Source organism: Erpetoichthys calabaricus, chromosome 12 (genome assembly GCF_900747795.2).
Source record: "Erpetoichthys calabaricus chromosome 12, fErpCal1.3, whole genome shotgun sequence".
In the NCBI taxonomy this organism is placed as follows: domain Eukaryota; kingdom Metazoa; phylum Chordata; class Cladistia; order Polypteriformes; family Polypteridae; genus Erpetoichthys; species Erpetoichthys calabaricus.
In genome coordinates this window covers 6,514,233-6,523,898 of record NC_041405.2, presented here as the reverse complement: position 1 = coordinate 6,523,898, position 9,666 = coordinate 6,514,233, and positions in this window count along the sequence as shown.

Sequence of the window (9,666 nt, the reverse complement as noted above, 5' to 3'; positions counted from 1 at the left end):
ACAAGAGGGAAAATAACAGGAAAGCAAGAAAAGAAAGTTCAGCATTTATAGCTTTAGAAAAGAAAAATAGAAATATTTCTAAATGTCTTATAAATGTAAAAAAAACATACTGTTGTGTTTTTCTGAATGCAGAATGAGAGAAGAGTTAAACTGACCAGCTAATTAAATGAGATCAGATGTTATCGATTATCATCACCGATTGTGCCTCTGGTTGGAACAAAAACCTGCAGCCACAGGGGCTCCCCAGGAACAAGTTTGGGTACCGCTGACCTAGAGCAGGGGTGGGCAATGCCAGTCCTGGAGGGCCGCAGTGGGTGCAGGTTTTCATTCTAACCCCTTTTTTAATGAGCGCACTGTTTGTGCTACTAATGAATCTTGTGAATTCGTTTTGATTGAATTGCTTTTTTTAAAATTTGCTCCCCTGAATTTCTTCACCGTTCCTCTGAATTGCTTCATGCATTTCCTTAAATGGCACCCAAACAGAAATGAAATGTGAAGTGTGGGAGCCAAGGGAAGACCAACGAAGTCAGGGCCTCAAACTCCAACCAATTTCACTCCAACCAGCTGCTTAATGAGGTGTCGACTCTTGTCGTTAATTAAACCCGTTCATTAATTTCGTGGCTTGTTGCCGCTCTCGTGGTGCATTAGCAGACATTTCCGAAATTGTTGATTTTCTCTTTCTAAGAGCAACACTGGTCAAATGTTTTGGGGACCTGAGCATATCTACATTCCTTGAGACCTTCATCGCTCTTTATTTTCAGATATTGTATGATGGTCACCAGTTGTTTTGGCTCATTTTATATCTCGTTATTGTTTGGCTGCTAATTAAGGAAAAACGAAACAATTAAGGGGTCTGAGTCTTCAAGAGAAGTCAATTAAAATTAGTTCAAAAGAAGTTAATTAGCAGCAAAAATGGGTCACTTATTAAGAAAAGGGTTAGAATGATAGGCTGCAGTCGCGGTGGTCCTCCAGGACCGGAGTTGGCGACTCCTGATCTAGAGCAGGGGTGTCGAACTCCAGGCCTGGTGGGCCGCAGTGGCTGCAGGTTTTCATTCTCACCCTTTTCCTAATCAGTTTTCACTGCTAATGAACTCCTTTTCCCTTCATTTTAATAGCCCTGTTTTTAAGGATTCAGCCCTCTTAATTGATTCCTTTCTTCATTAAATGACAGCCAAACAGAAATGAGACGTGAAACGAGCCGACAGATGACCAGCTAAGCTGGGATTTCAAACTCCAACCAATCTCTTCATGAAAAGCCGATTCTTGCTGTTAATTAAAGCCGTTATTTAATTCCATGGCTTGTTGCCGCTCTCATTCTGCCACAGCAGACATTTCCAAAACTGTTGATTTTTCGTTTTTTTCTAAGAATTCCATCACAATGTTTTGGTGACCTGAGAGATCAACCTTACTGAGACCCTCACCTTCAGGTGAGCTGGTCATGTGGCGGCTCGTTTTGTGTCTCATTATTGTTTGGCTGCTCATTAAGGAAAAAGAGACAACTAAGGGGCCTGAGTCACGTTAATTAAAACTAAGGCAAAAGGAGTTAATTAGCAGAAGAAACAGGTCACCAATGAAGAAGAAGGTTAGAATGAAAACCTGCAGCCACTGCGGCCCTCCAGGACTGGAGTTCGACACCCGTGATATCTAGAGGAACCCTCAAATACTGAAATTCTGCAATAAATTATGAATCCTTCTTGTCAATTGCTAGCATAATGAGCTATTTTATGATCAAAAAGATCAACTTCAGAGCAGTAAATAATTACTGAAATGTTAGAGAAGAGTTTGGGTAACTTGGTTCCCGGGGCACAAAACCCACTGACGCTCACGTCCAAATTATTGTTACGTACAGAGTTGATGGTAATGAGAGGCTGTTAGCTGAGGTGGACATCCACATCTATGAGTGGGAGGCCTTCAGTCCAAAACACTTTGAGAACCACAGCTGTACACTGCATGTAGACTTTATTGAGAGTGTTATGAAGTAAGATTATGAAATAACTACAGATGGATGGAATTTCCAAGAGATCAGGAAAGGCTTCCAAACGTTGTCAACAATGAAATTAGAAACCACATGAAGGAATTTCAAATCCGACGTGACGAGATGACTTCTTCTACCTGCCTGGGCTCATTTAAGAGAATTTCGGTGAAGCACACATCTTTCAGTGTCATCGCTCTGACTAAACAATTCTTGGAACTCGTCACAAACGGTATTTGTGGCTTTTTATGTCAATTTTGAAAGCCGTGAGTGACAGTCTTGTGGTTAACTTCTGTGCGGCCACCGTTGTTGTTTTTGATTTTTTTTTTATTCTTTTCCTGTCACCTGCTGTAAAAGTCAGGGGGCCGAGTGACGCGGGGCGCCGACGTCAAGGTCATCATAGACACACAGGTGTCGGCTTTTGCGTCACGTTCAGATTTTTTTTTTTTTACTCAACGGCAAAAGTGAGCTGCCAATTTTAGAAACGAAAGTCAGACGGACGAAGTTGAAACTGATATATCTGCCTTTACGTGAGGCTACCTGACTGAAAGGTGTGAGGAGCCCAAAATCCCTGAATGAAGGAGCTTTGTATCCAGGCAACCGTCAAAGCAAGCACCCAACTGGGCTCCTGCCGGTCGAGCCTCTTCCCATTGAGCCAGTTACTACATAAACCAAGAACCCTGACACCATAGGTGGGGTCCGACATGAGCCCACTACCGGCGCTCAAGGTTGCAATAAAGGTGGAGGACAGGATGAGCCTAAAACTCCCTCGAAAAGGCCATTGTGAACGTCTGGGGGTCAAGATTATTTTTATTTTAAGTTAAATGGACAAAAGATATTTTTTCATAAAGTTAAATGTCATTTCAAAACTCATATACCGATTTACATTTTATTTAGTTGGTGAATGCATTGGCTACCCAGCCAAAGCACGCAGACTACACGCCTGGTTTAATCAAATGCTTTCTGTCTTCGGAAAGATCGCAAACTGACTCTCCTATCTCAAAAACGTTCAAATAAAGGGTTAGGGTTGATCAATAAAGTATCTATCTATCTATCTATCTATCTATCTATCTATCTATCTATCTATCTATCTATCTATCTATCTATCTATCTAATCCTGCCTACTATACCAAATGCTATCTATCTATCTATCTATCTATCTATCTATCTATCTATCTATCTATCTATCTATCTATCTATCTATCTATCTATCTATCTGTCAATGTTATCCTGCCTACTATACTAAAATACAGCATCTATCTATCTATCTATCTATCTATCTATCTATCTATCTATCTATCTATCTATCTATCTATCTATCTATCTATCTAAAGAGGATGACAGATGATGCGCTCACGTCAACTCATTTGCCAACTCACTTAGTGCTAATTCAGGGTCATAGGGGGCCGGGTGAAGGCAAGAAATAGCCCATTTGCACACACCTATACTGGGACAATTTAGAATCTGCCATTAACTGAACGCATACTCCTTAATGGCAAATGGGCGGAAAAGGGAGAACGTGCCGACTCATCGTGCAGAGAGGATGTCTAAGTGCACGATTCGAGGACTTGATCTGTGAAGTGGCACGGCCACCCGCTGCTTGACCCCTTTCCATGAGTCGTGTTTAAAAATATTCTTTCTTAAGCTGGAAATGCTGGGCTGGTCATTCTGTCCAGGTGTTCTGGTTTAGTTAGGCTAAGGGGGGGTGGGCGCCTGTGAGAGTGGGCCCTGCAGCCTTGAATTGGGTAAAGAAGGTACAAGAAACAGAGAAGGTTATGTTGTGCATGCCATGTCTACGTTACATTTGGTGCTCATTGGCATATTTATGGTACCCTTTGATCTTTAAGGAATTTGCTGTTACTGTTTCCGTAACATAATTGTTTTTTTACAAGTCTGGCTTGTTGGCCCTAAGCTTAACCCCCTATAACCTGGAGGATCAGCGAATCGCACTTTGTCAGGCCTCTACCCTTAGACCTGTTTGGCTTGGGTGGGCCTTCCAGCAGCGCTAAACTCCCACCAGCGGTCACCATGGCATTCAAGCTCCCCAACCACGGCAAGGTGGTGATCCAGCCGGGAAGGCAAGAAACGCCCTCTGATCAATGCAGAATTCACACCAAACTGTGCTAAACTCCACCAGAGCTGTGACTGGTCCGTAGTACTGTATGGAGCCAAGTGCTGGAGAATAGTGAGAAGTGACATTGCCAACCTGTCAACCTTTCAAACAACATGCCTCGGAAGGATATGCCACATCTTTTGGCCACAGAAAAACGACCTCTTTGCCCGGTGGCACCAAGATGACATGAATACCATTGTAATGACAAGACAATGGAAGGGGATAGGCCACGTGTTGAGGCGGGACACAGATTCCATCTACAAAACTGCTCTACACTGGACTCCAGAAGGAAGAAGATGTAGAGGGTGCCCCAAAACAACATGGAGGCGTACAGTCAAAAAAGAGCTTCAGAGCATGAGCAAGACCTGGGCAACCGTGGAGAACTTGGCCACGGACAGACATGGGAGGAGGAGCTTTACAAGTGGGCACAATGGGCACACCTGACCTTGGTCTTTAAGGCATCTTTAACTGCTGATGGTACCATCTCCATATTATTAGTAGTATTAGTGTGTGAATGAGATGGAGGTCAGAGGAATGGTGAGGATGCAGGGAGTAGAGTTGGTGAAGGTGGAGGAGTTTAAATACTTGGGATCAACAGTACAGAGTAACGGGGATTGTGGAAGAGAAGTGAAGAAGAGAGTACAGGCAGGGTGGAATGGGTGGAGAAGAGTGTCAGGAGTGATTTGAGACAGACGGGTATCAGCGAGAGTGAAAGGGAAGGTCTACAGGACGCTAGTGAGACCAGCTATGTTATATGGGTCGGAGATGGTGGCACAGGAGACAGAGCTGGAGGTGGCAGAGTTAAAGATGTTAAGATTTGCATTGGGTGTGATGAGGATGGACAGGATTAGAAATGAGGACATTAGAGGGTCAGCTCAGGTTGGACAGGTTGGTGACAAAGTCAGAGAGGTGAGATTGAGTTGGTTTGGACATGTGCAGAGGAGAGATGCTGGGTATATTGGGAGAAGGGTACTAAGGATAGAGCTGACAGGGAAGAGGAGAAGAGGAAGGCATAAGAGAAGGTTTATGGATGTGGTGAGAGAGGACATGCAGGTGATGGGTGTGACAGAGCAAGATGAGGAGGACAGAAAGATATGGAAGAAGATGATCTGCTGTGGCAACCCCTAATCTTCAGCATGCCAAGCATTTTGGAGACAGAGTCTAACTGCACCAGGAGTCACAATTATTATTATTATTATTGTTGTTGTTGTTGTTGTTATTATTGTTATTATTATTGATATTATGTGAGAAGAAGCAAAAATGTAGTAATTTTTAAATATCTTGAATCACTAGATCCAAAGCGAACATCAAATGAGCAGCCATTGAATAGCCGACGTCCTTCCTGCGTCTGACCCTGACACTGATAACGAAGTCCGCTCTTTTCCTGTGCATTGTTCCTTGTCATCATGGGGGATTGTAACTTCAGCATTTATATTCCTTCATCTAAGTGAACACAAGTTGTGATATTCATTCATTATTGATGGTTTTCTTCTTTTCTCCTCTCTTTTCCTGTTTATTGTTTCCTGTTCTAATTCAGAATTTTTGCACTTCCATGTATTTATCTATGAAGGTTTGATATTACCTGGTATCTTGTGTTATTCATTTCTTCCTATTTTATTTCTTTGAATATTTATTAAAGGAATTGAGCATTGGAAAGTCGCTATATAAATAAAACATATTTCAAGTCAAGTCAATTCAAGTGGCTTTATTGTTAAACTTTCATTACAGCGTACTGCAGCATACAGTGCTGTCATCGGATGTTCCCCAGGACTGCAGTGCAACGTACACATAAACACAAGCCAAGTGAAGAACTATACGGTAAATAAATAAACAATAGGTGAGAGAATAGATAGTGATAATTTGATCTAGTAATAAATAAATGAACAATATCAACTAATAATAAGAAAACAACAAGAGTAAGAAATGTCCTGCATATAAATTAACTACCAGGCGCTGATCAGGGCGGTGTCGGCAGCACAGACGCCAAGAGGAGAAACTGCTGCAGAACCTTTCTACTGAAAGATGGAAGTGTGACAAAGAGACCATGACATTTGTGGGAGCAGCGGCCCTTCACAATGCTGTAGGGTCTGCGGACACAATGCTTTATAAAGACGTCTATAATGGAGGACAGAGGGGTCCCAGTGATCTTGTATGCTGTGTGCATTAGATAGATAGATAGACAGATAGATAGATAGATAGATAGATAGATAGATAGATAGATAGATAGATAGATAGATAGATAGATAGATAGATAGATAGATAGATAGATAGATAGATAGATAGATAGATAGATAGATAGATAGATAGATCCTTTATTAATCCCAAGGAGAAATTCACATTATATCCAGACATTACAGTTCCCAAACCAGACAGTGATGCAGCTTGGCAGAATACTCTCAATGATTATTATTATTATTATTATTATTATTATTATTATTACAGTGGAAGATTTCCATCTCAATCTACTTGGTCACTCACTCATTGCTGTTGCTCCATGAGCTACACGCCTAATTTGATTGTAGGACGATCGGCGCCATCTGCTGGATTGTAGTTGTCATAGCCATTTGAGTGTGCGGAGATTAGAGTTGCCTTACACAAGGAAAACCCAATTAAATTTAATTTAATATCCCAAGGGTCACTTTGTCAAAGTTATGGATGGCCACCTATGGCCCACAGCCACTTATTGACATAAATTCTGTGCATTTCAATCGTTTATTCTTTTTTTTTATTTATTAATTATTATTATTATAATTATTATTTCATCTAAAAATTACTGTAAAAACCTGAGGTTCAAAGATTAAGAGCTGACAGACAAACTCAAATGCTGAGTTACTAGTCCTGAACAGGGCTGTAAATTTGAACGCTGCTCCTGTTCTTATGTCTTTGGAAGGCGCACTATGAATAATAACATAAGGACAGCACAACCAGGACTCGGTCAAACTCATACTGCTCCTCAGTCTCTTTCTGCGTTTCAGGCTAAATCTTGCATTATTACTCTATGAGCTACCATGCAGGATCAGAGCGGGAAGAAGCAGTGAAGAAGTAAAAGACGTTATCATCTGCAAGAAGTTCAGACGGGGTGTCCTGTGCTCGGCGTCTTGAAGCCGCTTCACGTGGCCTCATCAATAAGAAAAGACTCGCTTGACACACAGCAGAGTGGATATGCAAGATTTGGTTTTTTGGCTCTCTTCAGCACTGAACTTATCACCTTTGAAGATGGTCTGCTGTACTTCAGTGCACCACACCTGATCCTGCTTGATGACAGAGTGCTGGACTTTACTCCACTGCAGCCACTGGTCCTCTTTAAAGATGGAGTGCTTTACTGCCAGGAGACACCTGATATACAGTATATATCACGTGTGCATGAGAGGCAGCCGGGGAGACTAACTGAGAGTGAAATGCCGCTAAAGAAGTTAAACAGGTGTACTAACGCCTCTTCTCTCTGCCCCCATGCAGAGCTAAAGACAGCAAGAGCTGAAGGTGTTCCCCTTCCAGCACCAGGCCACGCCCTCTTGACGATGTCACTTCCGCCTCATCCCATCGACCCTCCCCTTACTCTTCACCGACTATAAAATCCCACCAGCTCTGCTCCACAGTCAGGCTCAAGAAGACTCAGTTCTGAGGACACCATCCTGCGGAGTATTAGTTCGTAAAAAAATCCTGCAGGCGGAGTGGTGGTTCTGAGGGTAGGGATCTGCACTGGCAATCGGAAGGTTGCTGATTCGAATCCCGTAAATGCTCTGTTGGCTCCTTGAGCAAGGCCCTTAACCTGCAATTGCTGAGTGCTTTGAGTAGTGAGAAAAGCGCTATATAAATGCAAAGAATTATTATTACAATATACGAGGTGGATCCCCAAACCTTTATCTTGTCTTGTGTTCTCTCCTTACAATATGATATTATATAATGAAAGGCTCTTTATGGGCCTCCACTCGTATGGACCCCATCCAATACCTCCTCTTCATCCTCCCTATTTGTGCCCACTGCAAAGGTTTGGTTTCAGCCTTACCTGAACAGGCTCCAACTTGCCACCACCAAAGCAAGTAAGTTAAAGAATGTTATGATATGATCTGTAAATGCATTTCCTTAACCGACTTCTACATCAAATACCACCATTGTGCAGCCATCTGACCCCGCAGGTTGATCTCATCCGGGAACTTTACTGTGCGGCACACTCGGGCGAATAGTCGTAACGAGGAGACTTAACTCCGCCGTTTGGCCCAAACATCTTTTACATCATTGGGGGGGGGAATCTGTCAGTAAACTCACAGCGAGCACAGAAGGCGTCGTTGATTTTATTTCTGGGATACACGCTTCTTGATTCCAGAATTGTCCTTCAAATGTTTGATTTCAGATGGCATCACACTCTTAAAACAAAATCATCCAATCGCCTAGGGCTGCACCAATTATTAAAGACAGCAGCACGTATGCCGCTCGAATAAACGTTAAGAGGAAGACAATTTGTCATGCTAAAGCTCTTATATTATTTAGGTGATGTACTAGAATTTTTTTTTTTAATCTAACGTTTTCACATCCTGCACTAAGACGGTACAACTTCTAATGCACATTTTCATGCAGCCCATGTACTTCAAAGTGATTTAGAAGATGTCCAGGAAAAACTGCGAGTATAAAGAAAAATTAGAAATAAAAAATAACGCCAGAACTAAAAGAAACCTCAAGTTAACAGCGCGTTACTATCGGAAGCGCAAATATAGAAGATTTTTTTGTTAAACACTGCCATCTCGTGGACAAAATCTGAATAACGTTAAATTGTGACTGTAGTGTTTATACTGTAGCAGTAACGGCGCAGTTTTCATCCTAGTTTTCATCCTCTTTCTCTGTACGTTTACCATTCATTTGCTCAGAAGTTGATGTGCTTGCCGCTTCCTGAGCAGATCTTCTTTCTTCACCCTAGTGGCCTGCTTCTTCTCTTCTTCTGTCAGCATCTTTTCGCGTTAAAACTGGTGTTTGTTTTGCAATTACTTTGTACGATTTTTTTAAAATTTTTCACTCTTCAATCTGCCTCAAGAATGATTTAAGATATGAAGAGGTAGAGGAAGTGACGGCGAAGATGGTAGAGATGAGAACTGGCGGCTGTATGCATGTGCCGCACGGCCGCCCTGATGGCTGCTGCCGTGAGTTAATTCTACAATAAAATAAAAGAAAAAGAAAAAGAGGAATAACCTTGGAGGTCAGTCATCATTTAGAAAGTGGATAGTAGACGTCATGTAGTATATGTGTACCAAATTTCAGGTCAATAGCTCAAACGGTTTGTGAGCTACAGGTGATTTAAAATCCTGGACAGACAAACGGACAGCCATGGTAGCGTATTATATATAAAGATATATATAATAATAATATAATAATATTTTCACCTTCTCAAATAAGCGAACCAGCTGCCATGGCATAACGTCAAAGGCTGACGTCTGAGGTTCGATCTCCATAAGGGGATGCAAAGGTGCGTAGCGTACGCCTGACGAGCCCCAAACAGGGTGAATCACGAGTCGAGTACTCTTTATATTTAGCAGCTACTGTATCATATATAGAGCTGGGAATCGATTGAACAATAACTGACTGATCGCAT